Raw genomic sequence first — 15,852 nt, 5'->3', positions numbered from 1 at the left:
AGAAGAGAAAGTGTAAAGCCAATCCAAAACTAGATATGAATAGGAACAAATATAGAAAAGACAGCTATAAAGTAAAGGAAAATGATTGTTAGAAAAAGGAAAGGCAATAAAATAAGAAGAATGAAAAGGATGAGCAAAGAAAAGTAAAAAAAATCATACATATAAAACACAGACTAACATATCAAAAAAGACATGGCAAACATGAGGGTGATGAAGCCACATAAGGAAGATGACACAACTGACCAGACAACTCCGGGCAGATTGGGAGGGAAGGACATTCCATCTAAATGGACCAAGAATCACAAGGGTCAACACGAAAACCATACCTAACATAAGAAGAAACATGAAAAAGTGAATGGCACATAATTATCCCCAGCCAGAGATCGCAATTATAATAACCAACTAGGAGAAAACCAATTAAAACATATAACAACTTTTCAAATATTACAAAGCCTAGTAACATCCATATCTTCTCTACAATTGTCCAAAAAACGCTGTAATAAAGCAGGGTTCTCATAGTTCATAGTTTTATTTGTATATGTTACTTTAAATAGATATGAATGAAAGTGGCCAAATTTAGCATTGAGACTAAAAGGTGATGTTCTCATGTCCCAAAACGTATTTCTCCTATCTGTTGTATCCTTAGCATAGTCCCAAAAGAAGAAAAGATTAGATCCTTGTCAAGAGACTCACCCCTTAAGCTTAGTTGCTTGCAGAACTTCCAATTGGTCAGTATATTCCAAGAATTGAATGTTAACACCTGTTGGTTTATTAGACAGTGATGTGAAACGTGGACCATGACCCAAGCAATGTGTTTGTTGAATGTTGAGAATTGGAGTACCTGGAATGTCAAGTACTTTCGGAAGAAATGACTTGAAAAATGAAATGGCATCTGAACCTTCCGAGCCCTCTGCCAAACCATATATACCCAAGGTATTACATCTGTTGCGATTTTCAAGATTGTCAATGTGTTTTTTTTAAGAAAGGTTATTTCCAATTGCATAGAGGGGACTTGATTATCCACAGCTTGAAAAGAGTCAACACAATGTTCCATTTCCACAACTTTATTCTCCATGCAAGACCATTAATCATCTATGGTTTGAAGCCGTTTATTAGTTACCTCCATGGAAGGCTGAAGAGCTCGAATTTCCTCAAGAAGTAAGTCCAAAGAGGCAGGTGGAGGAGTGGTAACAGCCAATGGTGGATCCTTTTTAATACGTTTGCCAGATGAGAGTATAGAGAAAACCGCTAATTTGGAAACATGCTTGGTAGTTGGCAGCAGAATATTAGATGTTGATGCTGTGGTCTCTACTGAAGAAGGAAAGGTATTGCAGTCCATATCCTTCATGTCTATTTGAAAAATTTTGAATGGATTATAATCCTCCAAATGAGATGATGATGAAGGTAGAGTGAAACTGTGTGGCACAGACTTTGTTCTCTTCATAAACAGTCAAGAATGGCACAGCAACCTGAGTGATTAAAATGATGAAAAGGTGACTGCAATTGAAAATCACATAAGCAGCAGTATAAGAAACCAACAATCTCAAGGAAAGGAGACTGAGGAGCTAGGTATAAAACTAATTCTAATTCCAAAGGTGAAGGGACTAAACACTTGGTCAAACACAAATAATTAACAGTGTAACCTATTTGGCTACACAATAAGGAACAGGAATCAGTAACTAAAGTTAAAAAGTTTTATTACAAGTTAGCAGTTAGGTTCATGTAAATGACACTAAATACCACAACGTAAAGGTACAGAATATCAACTGGATAACCAAACGTTCTAAAGAACATTCAGGTACATCGGAATGAGACAAACAAGAAGTTCAGTAAAAGCAATGCAAAGAATAAACAGCAGAATTTGAATCTTGGAGGGGGGCCTTCGATCTTCTCTCTTAAAACATGAGTAATATCTTAACCTATGTAGAGTCCAGCTTTGTAAATTCATTTGAGGTCAGAAGGAGAGGGATGGAATCTAAATCAAAGAAAGTTAAAATCGGATGTCAGTGGACTAGAGAAGAAATTTAGAAGCAAGTACCAGGGAATTAAGTTCCATTAATTCTAGATAGGAAACACGAAAGAAAATTATGTACTCATTTTCTTACTTGCCAAGCACACGCCAGAATCGAGGCACAAGAGGAGTCTTGTAGATCCACGCCACGCCAGCTGACTCCACCAACAGCGACCGCCGCCACCAGGCACGCCGCCGCCGCTCCGGGACTCCAAATCCCGGCAGCCTTTGCGGCGGCGCGTTCCCTGACGCGCCAGAAGCGCCAGGAGGGGCTACAAAATCAGCGAGCCCTCAGCGTCGCGGGACGCGAGCGGGACACCCTGGGCTAAGCCCCGGCAAAGGGCGGGCCCTCTACGGCCCTCATCGGCAGGAAGAGACAGGGACAGGGCTCTGACCTCTGCCCAAATTTCCCAAGTAAGTCATAGTCTCCCAAAAATTAACTGTAAGAGTCTGCGATATCATCTTTGTCTAACACCTCATTATTCTGTATAGACGATATTTGGCAAAAGTTCCTATTCAAAATGTCTAAATCACAATCGGTAGCCCTACTAAATACCATAGACATTTATATGGTTCAGAAAGTTGCCAAAATTAATACTGACAGGAGATCATCTTTGGGATTGAGCTATTCACCAGAATTGCTTATTGATAGTACACCTTTACCTACACGCGTGGTGACAAGACGGAGCAGCCATACTTGCCGAAGCCAAGAGCAGAGCAGACCCCGCTGGCAACAGCCCCGCCTTCCTGACGCGCTGAGAGACGCGCTGCTATCTCCTGCCGAGAGACCCAGCACCGGCGCTTCCGGGTAGCCCTCGCAGGCAGCCTGGAATATCGAGACCAGAGAAAGAGATACCATTCCTCATTCATCCTAACTTCCATGTACAGAACTGAATAACCCCTCGCAGAGAATTCTTTAGTTATTCACTTGGCAAAAACAAACTTAACTTAAACTGTAACTTTCTATTCCCGCCCACGTATTAGGCTTAGGTCAGGTACACGGGGTAGGCGTATTTAGAAACACCAGTTGAGTACGTTTAGTCAAATGTATATGTGTATGTAAATATATTTTATTCATTTTAAACATCTTATGGCTTAGAAACCATATCAATGTTTTTACAGTATTACTTTATACTATTGCTTTTAATGTATGCACTTTACTTAGCTATAAGTATTGCAATAATATCGATCCATTTCTCATGTATGAGAAAAGAGACTGATCAATAAATAACACCTTTTTATTGAACACGCCCGTCTCTTCCTTTTCTCTACATTCTGATGAGACTAAGAACGCACGTACTGACTGAGTAAAATAATTGCCTTGTGCTCACACGACTCTGGAGATACACTCTTGATTAGGGGAGAGCAAAGTTGTCATGTTCTATGGTTGTCAGAAACTAAATCCCTTCTTGTCTAATCAGGGAAGTTAATTCCTCCTAGAACATTCGAGAAAGTTTCTAGCGAACTCTGAGCTACGCTGGCAAACCCAAAAATTAAGTCTAGTATCGACAGTAGTAGACCTAGTTAACGTCTGGCCTAGGCCTTTACTGCTGTAGGTATTATTCCAATGCGCAGAGCCTATTGGGAAGACAGGAACTACACTTCATGGCTCTCGATATTAGTAATGAGGTATTTCAGACCTCGGAGAACAATTCATTGACCCAGCTCCTGGTAGCCATTGACGAACCAGCTCCTGAGAGCACACAGGACAAAGAAATTATTCTTCTAGAAGAGGAGGTCCCTGCACCGGTCCCAGCACCGAGAGTAACGAAGGGGGGGGGAGAAGAATATACCCAAACGGGTTGGCCTCCGTTCAAGTAAAAAGCGTCCCGAAGCATCCCCACAGGAAAATAGTGGTGATGATACTAGGGGTACTATAAGAGGGAAGGTACATCTGGATGAAGATCAATTTAAGAAGTTGCTAAATGCTATAGATAACAAAATTAAAACCATAACCAAACCGCTCCTAAGTAAAATAGATCAGCTTACAGAAGAGGTGAATAGGCTGGGGGGTCTTCTGCAAAAATCATTAGAAGAAAAAGCTAAAACTCCATTCCCAAAAACACTTACAGTCGAATCAAAATTCACCCAAACTGCCCCCAGGGCAGATCCATTTGCAAATACTCCTTTGACAATGTTGAACACTAAATTGAACCCCGTACAAAAAAAAGCCAAAACTCTTGATAATAGAAATAACTGGGAAATTCCGATGGAAAATAGGTTTTCGGCCCTTTCTGGATTAAGTGAATGCGACTGACTGAAAGAATGGATGAGCTTAGGAAAGGCTAAAACTATAGAGCTCCATGATAGCAGAAAAGATGGCATTACAAAGCATCTAGAAACAAACTGTAGTAAGGGTAATATATCTTACTCCGGGGAATACACCCCCAGTCTAGCAGAACACACCAAAATAAACACCCACACCACTGTAAGCAACGTGGAAAGTAGTCCCTCATTCCCCATGACCCTCTTTAATCAGGGTCATTCACCACAAGAGCGGTCTATTCAGTTGAAAGGTAGCATTACATTTATTTATTGGAATGTAGCGGGAATCCACCACAAAATAGAAACCCCTGAATGGGGTGAGTTTATTGACCGTCACGATGTTATTATGCTACAGGAAACCTGGGCAGTGGCACCAGTTTTTCGAGAGGGCTTTTTAAATTTATATGTACCTGCGAAAAAGAATACCAAAGGGCGGCCCTCAGGGGGTCTAATTACTTGGATACGACAATCTTTACATTGCTCCATCAAGCGGAGACCCACCAGCAATTGTGACCTACTTCCATTAGTGCTCACCGGGGCTGATGGCCATAACTTGGCCATATATAATATTTACGCATGGGGAACTCAAGGGGGCATAGCCTCTGATGTGATTGGTGCACTAGATAATGATCTAGAGACTTTACCCTCACAGTACACTATCCTAGTAGGGGGAGACCTGAACATAACATTTGAACCACTAGGAATTGAGGATATTGAACTGGCCCAGGAGGAAGATACCAAATGGGGAATTCCCCATTCGACTCTCGATATTAGTAATGAGGTATTTCAGACCTCGGAGAACAATTCATTGACCCAGCTCCTGGTAGCCATTGAGGAACCAGCTCCTGAGAGCACACAGGACAAAGAAATTATTCTTCTAGAAGAGGAGGCCCCTGCACCGGTCCCAGCACCGAGAGTAACGAAGGGGGGGGAGAAGAATATACCCAAACGGGTTGGCCTCCGTTCAAGTAAAAAGCGTCCCGAAGCATCCGCACAGGAAAATAGTGGTGATGATACTAGGGGTACTATAAGAGGGAAGGTACATCTGGATGAAGATCAATTTAAGAAGTTGCTAAATGCTATAGATAACAAAATTAAAACCATAACCAAACCGCTCCTAAGTAAAATAGATCAGCTTACAGAAGAGGTGAATAGGCTGGGGGGTCTTCTGCAAAAATCATTAGAAGAAAAAGCTAAAACTCCATTCCCAAAAACACTTACAGTCGAATCAAAATTCACCCAAACTGCCCCCAGGGCAGATCAATTTGCAAATACTCCTTTGACCACCATGGAGAGAGTAGATCCAGAGAGGGGGGGCCTGAGAGACTCAGATCCAGTTGTTAATAAAGGGGACTTTGCAGGGTCGAGACCTAGAGGCAGAAAAGAAGATGCTAACCTAGAGAAGGGGCCCGTAGAACTAATTGTAGAGGCTTCTCCATTAATATTGGTCCTAGCAAACGTCCCCCAGTTGGATTCAGGGCAAGTAGAGAACATTCCTTCCCTGGTAAATAAATCACTCCATTGGTTATCAAGAAACATGGCTTTTAATCCGGGGGGCAGGGATCAGCTGGCACATGAAGTAGTTAAAGCTAGAAGAGTTGAATGGATAGGGGGTAGTACCAAAAAATTTGAGGGGGATTGTGTGGTGCTACATCTTTCTGACCCAGAAGTTCTGCCAAACATTCTAGCTAACATATATCCCCCCCAGCGTAGATCAACTGAAATAGTGCCACTAACGATGGATTTCTTCTATTCAAAAAAAGGCAATACTGTAAATCCAACAATGTTGAAAACTAAATGGAACCCCGTACAAAAAAAAGCCAAAACTCTTGATAATAGAAATAACTGGGAAATTCCGATGGAAAATAGGTTTTCGGCCCTTTCTGGATTAAGTGAATGCGACTGACTGAAAGAATGGATGAGCTTAGGAAAGGCTAAAACTATAGAGCTCCATGATAGCAGAAAAGATGGCATTACAAAGCATCTAGAAACAAACTGTAGTAAGGGTAATATATCTTACTCCGGGGAATACACCCCCAGTCTAGCAGAACACACCAAAATAAACACCCACACCACTGTAAGCAACGTGGAAAGTAGTCCCTCATTCCCCATGACCCTCTTTAATCAGGGTCATTCACCACAAGAGCGGTCTATTCAGTTGAAAGGTAGCATTAAATTTATTTCTTGGAATGTAGCGGGAATCCACCACAAAATAGAAACCCCTGAATGGGGTGAGTTTATTGACCGTCACGATGTTATTATGCTACAGGAAACCTGGGCAGTGGCACCAGTTTTTCGAGAGGGCTTTTTAAATTTCTATGTACCTGCGAAAAAGAATACCAAAGGGCGGCCCTCAGGGGGTCTAATTACTTGGATACGACAATCTTTACATTGCTCCATCAAGCGGAGACCCACCAGCAATTGTGACCTACTTCCATTAGTGCTCACCGGGGCTGATGGCCATAACTTGGCCATATATAATATTTACGCCAGGGGAACTCAAGGGGGCATAGCCTCTGATGTGATTGGTGCACTAGATAATGATCTAGAGACTTTACCCTCACAGTACACTATCCTAGTAGGGGGAGACCTGAACATAACATTTGAACCACTAGGAATTGAGGATATTGAACTGGCCCAGGAGGAAGATACCAAATGGGGAATTCCCCATTCGACTCTCGATATTAGTAATGAGGTATTTCAGACCTCGGAGAACAATTCATTGACCCAGCTCCTGGTAGCCATTGACGAACCAGCTCCTGAGAGCACACAGGACAAAGAAATTATTCTTCTAGAAGAGGAGGCCCCTGCACCGGTCCCAGCACCGAGAGTAACGAAGGGGGGGGAGAAGAATATACCCAAACGGGTTGGCCTCCGTTCACGTAAAAAGCGTCCCGAAGCATCCCCACAGGAACATAGTGGTGATGATACTAGGGGTACTATAAGAGGGAAGGTACATCTGGATGAAGATCAATTTAAGAAGTTGCTAAATGCTATAGATAACAAAATTAAAACCATAACCAAACCGCTCCTAAGTAAAATAGATCAGCTTACAGAAGAGGTGAATAGGCTGGGGGGTCTTCTGCAAAAATCATTAGAAGAAAAAGCTAAAACTCCATTCCCAAAAACACTTACAGTCGAATCAAAATTCACCCAAACTGCACCCAGGGCAGATCCATTTGCAAATACTCCTTTGACCACCATGGAGAGAGTAGATCCAGAGAGGGGGGGGCCTGAGAGACTCAGATCCAGTTGTTAATAAAGGGGACTTTGCAGGGTCGAGACCTAGAGGCAGAAAAGAAGATGCTAACCTAGAGAAGGGGCCCGTAGAACTAATTGTAGAGGCTTCTCCATTAATATTGGTCCTAGCAAACGTCCCCCAGTTGGATTCAGGGCAAGTAGAGAACATTCCTTCCCTGGTAAATAAATCACTCCATTGGTTATCAAGAAACATGGCTTTTAATCCGGGGGGCAGGGATCAGCTGGCACATGAAGTAGTTAAAGCTAGAAGAGTTGAATGGATAGGGGGTAGTACCAAAAAATTTGAGGGGGATTGTGTGGTGCTACATCTTTCTGACCCAGAAGTTCTGCCAAACATTCTAGCTAACATATATCCCCCCCAGCGTAGATCAACTGAAATAGTGCCACTAACGATGGATTTCTTCTATTCAAAAAAAGGCAATACTGTAAATCCAACAATGTTGAAAACTAAATGGAACCCCGTACAAAAAAAAGCCAAAACTCTTGATAATAGAAATAACTGGGAAATTCCGATGGAAAATAGGTTTTCGGCCCTTTCTGGATTAAGTGAATGCGACTGACTGAAAGAATGGATGAGCTTAGGAAAGGCTAAAACTATAGAGCTCCATGATAGCAGAAAAGATGGCATTACAAAGCATCTAGAAACAAACTGTAGTAAGGGTAATATATCTTACTCCGGGGAATACACCCCCAGTCTAGCAGAACACACCAAAATAAACACCCACACCACTGTAAGCAACGTGGAAAGTAGTCCCTGATTCCCCATGACCCTCTTTAATCAGGGTCATTCACCACAAGAGCGGTCTATTCAGTTGAAAGGTAGCATTAAATTTATTTCTTGGAATGTAGCGGGAATCCACCACAAAATAGAAACCCCTGAATGGGGTGAGTTTATTGACCGTCACGATGTTATTATGCTACAGGAAACCTGGGCAGTGGCACCAGTTTTTCGAGAGGGCTTTTTAAATTTCTATGTACCTGCGAAAAAGAATACCAAAGGGCGGCCCTCAGGGGGTCTAATTACTTGGATACGACAATCTTTACATTGCTCCATCAAGCGGAGACCCACCAGCAATTGTGACCTACTTCCATTAGTGCTCACCGGGGCTGATGGCCATAACTTGGCCATATATAATATTTACGCCAGGGGAACTCAAGGGGGCATAGCCTCTGATGTGATTGGTGCACTAGATAATGATCTAGAGACTTTACCCTCACAGTACACTATCCTAGTAGGGGGAGACCTGAACATAACATTTGAACCACTAGGAATTGAGGATATTGAACTGGCCCAGGAGGAAGATACCAAATGGGGAATTCCCCAATTGGATCTCCCACTGGTAAAGAAGTGGACAGAAGTGGCAATACAGGTTAAAAGCCTATGCTTGTCCAGGGGATTGAGGGCATTAAATGGCCGTACCGTTTCTGACCGACAGGGAAAGCATACCTTTGATAACTTGAGGTCAAGTAGCAGGATAGATTATATTCTAATAGACGTTAGAGACTGGCATAAAGTGGTAGATATGCAAGTGACACAGAGATTGGAGAGTGATCACAATCCGTTGTGCCTACTCTTTAATCTGGAACAAGGTGAAAATTCAACCGACCAGAATAGGGGTGTTATGACACTAGATGTTGTTTCAACCAATAATCTTCGCCATATTAAATGGGCAACCTTGGTAGATAAACCCGGAGATATGCAGGCCTTAGGGGCGATAGTTACCGAAGAGGTAACCAGACTACAGCTTCATACTAATGAATTAAATTTTAATCAATTGATTGAAGAGTCTCAGCCAATGTTTTTTTCTAACTTACAAAAGTTTTTTCTTAAAAAAACACAGCAGAGAAAGGGTCCTAGACCGCCGATAAATAGTGGGTGGTATGACCACACCTGCAGAAAGGCTCGACAGAATCTCATGATAGCTCTGAGGACAAAAGTAGGAGTATTAAAAGCCAGGGATGATTACAGGAAAGCACAAATAATGGCAAAAAAACTATGGGATGAGAATTTATGGTTAGATCTGAAGAAAGCATGTGCAGCCAGACAACAGAAAGAGTTTTGGGCCATTTTGAAGTGGGGCAGTAGGGGTATAGCAGATTGCCCGAAAAATCACGTAGCAAAGGAGGCATGGGTGGATCTTTTTAAACCACAATACGCAGACAATGTACCTCCTTTAATTGAAACCCCTCCAGTAAGGGTATTTTATACCCATGGAATATTCTCATTAAAAGACGTAAATGAGGCAATGGATGGAGTAACCAGAGGAAGGGCGCCAGGAATTGATGGAATACCGGCGGATGTGTTTCTATCTGACAGGGCTAACTGGTGCAAATATTTTGTATGGCTTGGTAATGCCATCGCACAAGGAGCAATGATCCCAGTTACATGGAAGGGTGCAGAGATAATACCAGTCTTTAAAAAAGGGGATAAGGCTTTACCAAGTAACTATAGGCCCATCAGCCTTATCGACTGTGCACAAAAACTGATGGGCAGGATGATACAAAACAAAATACAAGCCTGGATAGACGATAAGGATATCCTTTCCCCGTACCAAGCTGGTTTCCGCCCCTTAACTAGTTCTGTTGACCAGGTATTCCACTTCTTAACTATGTATTGGAAAAATGGAACTCTGTCAAATGGCCCCTTATATGCTGTTTTCGTCGACCTGATGTCGGCGTTTGATTTGGTCCCCCGACAAAAACTTTGGATTGTTTTGCGAGATCTCGGAATAAGCCCCGAACTGTTGACTTTGCTTGTGAGGATGCATGAAAACAACTATGCCCGAATTAGGTGGGGTGCCCAGGGAGATGTCACCGAATCCTTCCCTGTGGAGCGAGGGGTAAGGCAGGGCTGTGTCCTGGCCCCCACTCTATTCTCCCTCTATATCAATGGCATAGTTGATTTTTTGAAGCAATTCCCGACAGATGCTCCGATACTAGATGGGGAGCGGGTTCCGGTATTAATGTTTGCTGATGACACTTTGCTGGTCTCGCGGACCCCTAGCGGCCTACAAAAGACGATTAACGCTTTTGGTGACTTCTGTCGGATTCGGGGCTTGGAACTGAATACAACAAAGACTAAGTTTATGAATCTGAATCCCGCAAAAAAATTCAAGGGGAAAATGCATTTTAATGGATCCACACTGGAGGAAGTGAATGCCTTCACCTATTTAGGTATCTCTTTACAGGCCAACATGAACTGGAAATCCCATATGGACACTGTGGTGTTAAAGTTTAACCAAATAGCAGGGGCAATAGCACAAAAACATAAATCTTCATTTACAAAACCAATTCAGCCAATAATGGAGATTTACAGCATGAAAGTCTTGGGCGCTTGCCTCTACGGATCAGAGCTATGGGGCTTCAGCAATTTGAGTACACTAGCTGTAGCAGAAAATAAATTTCTTCGCCGAACGATAGGTGTTACCCAGAGCACCCCTTCGATCCCGCTCCACTAGGATCTTGGGAGGAAAAAGATCGAGGATATGGCTAGATTGCGTTCCCTCCTATATTGGAGGCGTATAAAAACTACTCCTGAACTGGGACATTATGCAGCTGCCCTCATGGATGTTGTTAGCTCTGACCGGTTTCATAAAATATCATGGCTTAAGGAACTTAGGAACCTGCTACAAAAATTGCACCTAGATCATTTGTGGACTGCAGCAGACCCTCATGTCTTTCCATCTAGGGGATTATTGAAAAAAATGTACTGGGATATGATGATATGATACAAAATACTGTTTTGATTTCCAACCAATCATCTATCTTGACATACCAGTTCTTGGATTTTAAAATTACCCCTAAATGTGAACAGTACTGGGACGTGATTTCTAAACCCCTAGACAGGAAGCTGTATTTCCAGTTTAGAATTGGCTCCCTACCCCTCAATGCCCATACCGCTAATTGGTCCTCTGGTTATGTAAATACTTGCCCTTACTGTAAAGCACACGCAGAGGACATCCCACATTTTCTGTTTGTTTGCCCATTATATGCTGCCCCAAGAAGCAGATGGCTAATTCCGGTTTGCAGGAACTTGGGGACAAGGAAATATCTAGAGGCACTAAGGATACTAAGAACAAACTGTGCCCCCAATCTTGCAATCGCTGTAGCCAAATACATGGGGTGGGCCTGGATAATACGCATGCGCGCCTTAAAACTGTAATTAATCATGAGGAATTTAATTTTAAAATGTAATCGGCCAAGGCTTTGTGCTGTGACTTGGATTTTATAAGATATGAGATATGAATTTTATAAAATGAAATTTTTGCCAGCACTCTATAAATTGATGGAATTTAATATGTATTTTAATTTGTTTCTAAAAGCCTAGCGTAGTATTTATTCTGTTTAGTTTAGGGAAATATGCTTTTATGACAATGCTGTCGAATAAAGTACTTAAACTTGAAAAACTTGATTATGTATATTTAGAGGAACATCCACAACTGGCACAACATTTGTGGGAAAGAGCAAGTGTAACACACAATTGAAACTAAAGGACACTGAGAGTCATTTTTAGAAGGAAGTTTATTATGTTTGTAGAGCACATGCATATTTTAGATTGCCAACAGGATGCTATGGCACATGTTACTTAGGCATAGTTTTTACAAAGATGTATCATGTGGGCCTGCTTCACCTATCCTCTCTACAAATCCACAGCAGGACTTGGCAATTCAACTGATAGAATTCTGCAACTTGCAACTACCCCTTGGTTTCTTTGGCTCTTTGTTCGTGTCCCCTCTCTTTTTGCCATGATACTCTGTTAGATGACAGAGAGCAAGATTACCTCAGAACCTCCTGATTCCCTCAAGGCTGCATATAAGTCGGCAGTATCTCTGTGGCCCATAAGGCCAGGAGAAAAAGAGTAATCCCATGCTAATAAACCTGCAGCTCCCTTAGACTCAGTTCCAGGTGGCTCTCTCTGCTTCAGCACAGTAGGCGGATTAATCTCCATGTCTCCAGTATTCACATCTTCGAGGTGTACGCTACTTGTGTCACTCCCGTCGTTGTGAGACAATTCTGCACCTGGCGAACCCTTTCCAGCTCCTAGGCTCTCGTCATCAGAAGAGTAGAGGGGTCCCATAAGGAGACATATTTATTGCCAGAATTAACCTCCTTCAAAGCATAAGGGTTATCCAAGGTGCAGGTTAGTTCTGCCCTCAGGCTTTTTGGATTTTTCAAACATGTTTTCCCCTCCCAATGATCTCATAGGTGCCCAATTTTGACATGGAGTGCTCCTAAATGCTCTCTATCTGAATCTATACACGACGAGTCTGGAAGCAAAGTTCCCCCTACCGCCTCTCCAACCAAGCCCTCCCCGCCATTGTCCAGGCACATTTCAGAATTAGGGGGCACCCCTGATCTTGTCTGAACCATACCCGCTTCCACTTCCATCGCTCACCTCATCGCTTCAGAGTGAGTCCTGTGCAGGTAGTCGAGGTGCCGCTTGCTGATTCAGCTGGATATCCGATTGAACGTCTGAGCCAGCCTCAGCCACTGCCACTTCACTCTCAATCTCTGCAGAGTGCATTTTTCCCTTTAGATGCTTGAGCTGCCTGGAAGAGTGCCGGCACAGTTTTCTTGCCACAAGTGGAGGAGCCGGGCTTCTGGGGGATGTCTCCAATATTGAGAGAAGCACCTCCCACTGAGCGCTGCACTCCTGCAGTGCCCTTCATCGAACCTGGAGCTATGGCCCGCCCACGAGCCTTTGTGCCTCTTGCGGGCCTTGGAGGCATCAGAGCAGCAGAGAGAGGCAGGGCACACTGAAAAAGGGAGAGCACTGACCAGGCGTTATGCGAAAGAGTCTAGGTACATTGCAGCGCCAGTAATATCCGACACTGCACGCAAGCCATATACGCCATCCAGATCATGCTACCATCGGGCCTCTTAGCCCGTCTTACAAGAACACGGGAGGGGAATAATCCATTCAGAAGGAGGGGGTTTATATCGGGAGAGGGGGAGCCAGCTTCCTCGGCCGACTGAGCGGCCGCCATCTTTCCTCAGCCTTGCGCTGCTGCTGAATTTCACTGCTTGATGACGTGTTGGTTGCCCAAAGATCCTTCACAGACTCTCTAAAAACACAGATGGATTATACGCAGTGGAATATGGCAGACCTGAAAAATCACCTCAGGAGGAATAACCGTAGAGTTCTTGGTATACCTGAAGGAGTGAAGGGATCAGATGTCTGAAAATACATTGAAGACCTGTTTATGGAAGCATTCCCCAAGCTTACACAATGGACTTGGGACCTGGACATTCAGCGGGCCCACCGATTTCCCTGTAAACAGCACAAACACTCAGGACAGTCAGCATCCAAACCAAGGGCTATTTTAATCTTTTTAAATAATTTCCTAGCCCGAGAAGCTATTTATGATCTTGCATGGCCAGAGAAAGGAAGGGTAGGGAAGGGAAATTGGTTTTTTGTTAGACCTGATTTTTGTCATGCGACAGTGGAGAAGCGTTGGCAACTGCAGCAGCTAATCCCACTGTTCCAGGCTAAGGGTGCCCAGGTCTTTTACTCAACCCTGCAAAATTGAAGTAAGTACAGGCCAGACGCTTTCTTCTGAGGCCCAAGCATAAGATATTAATTTAGATCAAGATATGGAGGCTTGGAGCTGGAAACTCTGTGAACATCTATGGGTGGTGTCAGGAGTGTGGTAAATGTCAATGCATATTGAAGGTGACATTTACTGTGGGAGGGGAAAGATTGGGGGAGTAAGGCCAGCTTCCCATCACATTTGACCCTTGGGTCCTTTTGCCTCACTAAGTGGGTGGTGGGGTGGGGTCTCCCGGGGAGGGTGGGTCACAGGTGGCAGGGGGTTGGTAGGTCAGGTTTGGTTGGTGGGGTCACTGGGAGGGGTTGGAGGGATGGCTGAGGCATGAGGGGGGATGGGGAGGGAGGGAAAATAAAATGTCATGGTGGCTAAGGTTAGAGCAAGTTTTTTATTTGCAGATTCACATAAAATCATCATAATAAAGTCAGGTGTGGAGGTATTCATATATATATATGGGGGAATGGGCTGATAGCCGGGAAGCTGCGAATCTGTTTGTTTAATGTGTCTAGCTTGAATGATAGGGCTAAGAGACAGAGGGTAGCGATGGTGCTGAGAGTTACACGCCCTGATGTGGTGTGCCTACAAGAAACACATATTCCTTGGGAGAAACAAGGGGTAATGGCAGAACTGGGGTACACAGTATTATCTTGTACACAGCATGGCTCCACAACTCGAGGGTTGGCCAGCTTAACCAAACCAAGTGTACGCCTGGTTGGTAGGGCAACTGCAGAAAAATATGGGCGCTGGGTGATTGCTGAGTGTGCTACCGGGGCTAGTATATTTGTTATATGCTCTGTGTATGGGTAAAAAATGGACAAGGAACGGATTTTGGATTTCCTTAATATAGAGCTAGCCTCCTTGCCAACCCCTTTGGTACTTTGTGGTGACCTTAATATACATTTATATGGTCCACAGCTACAACCCTGCAATAGATGCTACACTGGGCAGAAACCTAGGGGCAGATTTACAAGGCCCTTGCGCTGCTTTTACGCCGCCGTTGAGTCACTTTTGTGACGCAACGGCGGCGCAAAAGATGCACCATGGTGCGGGGTATTTACAACGTGACGCATCTCCCAGATGCGTCACGTTGTAAAGCCCTGCGCCAGAAGAGGTGTACCATCGCAGGGGGAAGCGTTCCTGCGCAGGAACGCCTCCCAAAAGTGGCTGAGTGAAATCTACAAGATTTCACTCAGTCACTTTTGGTGCCCATGCTGCGTCAAAACCCTGCGCCTGCTTGAAACAGGCGTAAGGATTGACACAGCATTGTACACATAGGGCCCCCCTGATCATTGCTGGAGCTGCATCGCGCTTGTGACGCAACTCCAGCAATGCGCCGCTTTTACGGCACAGATGCGTGACGCATCTGTGCCGTTTTTGCCCCATGGTGTGACGCATTGTAAATGCGGCGCATCATGGGTGGCGGAGCTGCGGCGCACAATTACTGGCGCATCCTTGTCGAAATGCAGGGATGCGCCAGTAATTGTAAATCTGCCCCTTAGGGTTTTTAGGGCTCTGCAGCAGCTTCTGTCTGAGCATGGTTTAATAGAATTGTGGTACAAAAAAAGATATCCTGATGTTGGCTTCACATACTTCTTCTGCCCATATAGTAAGTGAGTTCATTGGATTATTTTTTTATCTCCAGGGCAATGGCAGCAGAGGATAAAATCAAGCTATACCCTAGACTTACATCCGATCATAGCCCTGTTTACGGCCCTTTTCTGCTCCAGAGAGTCCTTTCTTTCGATAGGAAGCTTTTAGCAGATGATA

This window comes from Lissotriton helveticus, chromosome 4_1, assembly GCF_964261635.1.
Source record: "Lissotriton helveticus chromosome 4_1, aLisHel1.1, whole genome shotgun sequence".
Classification (NCBI taxonomy): Eukaryota; Metazoa; Chordata; class Amphibia; order Caudata; family Salamandridae; genus Lissotriton; species Lissotriton helveticus.
The sequence above is the reverse complement of the archived record's forward strand: the minus strand, read 5'-3'. Positions refer to the sequence as shown.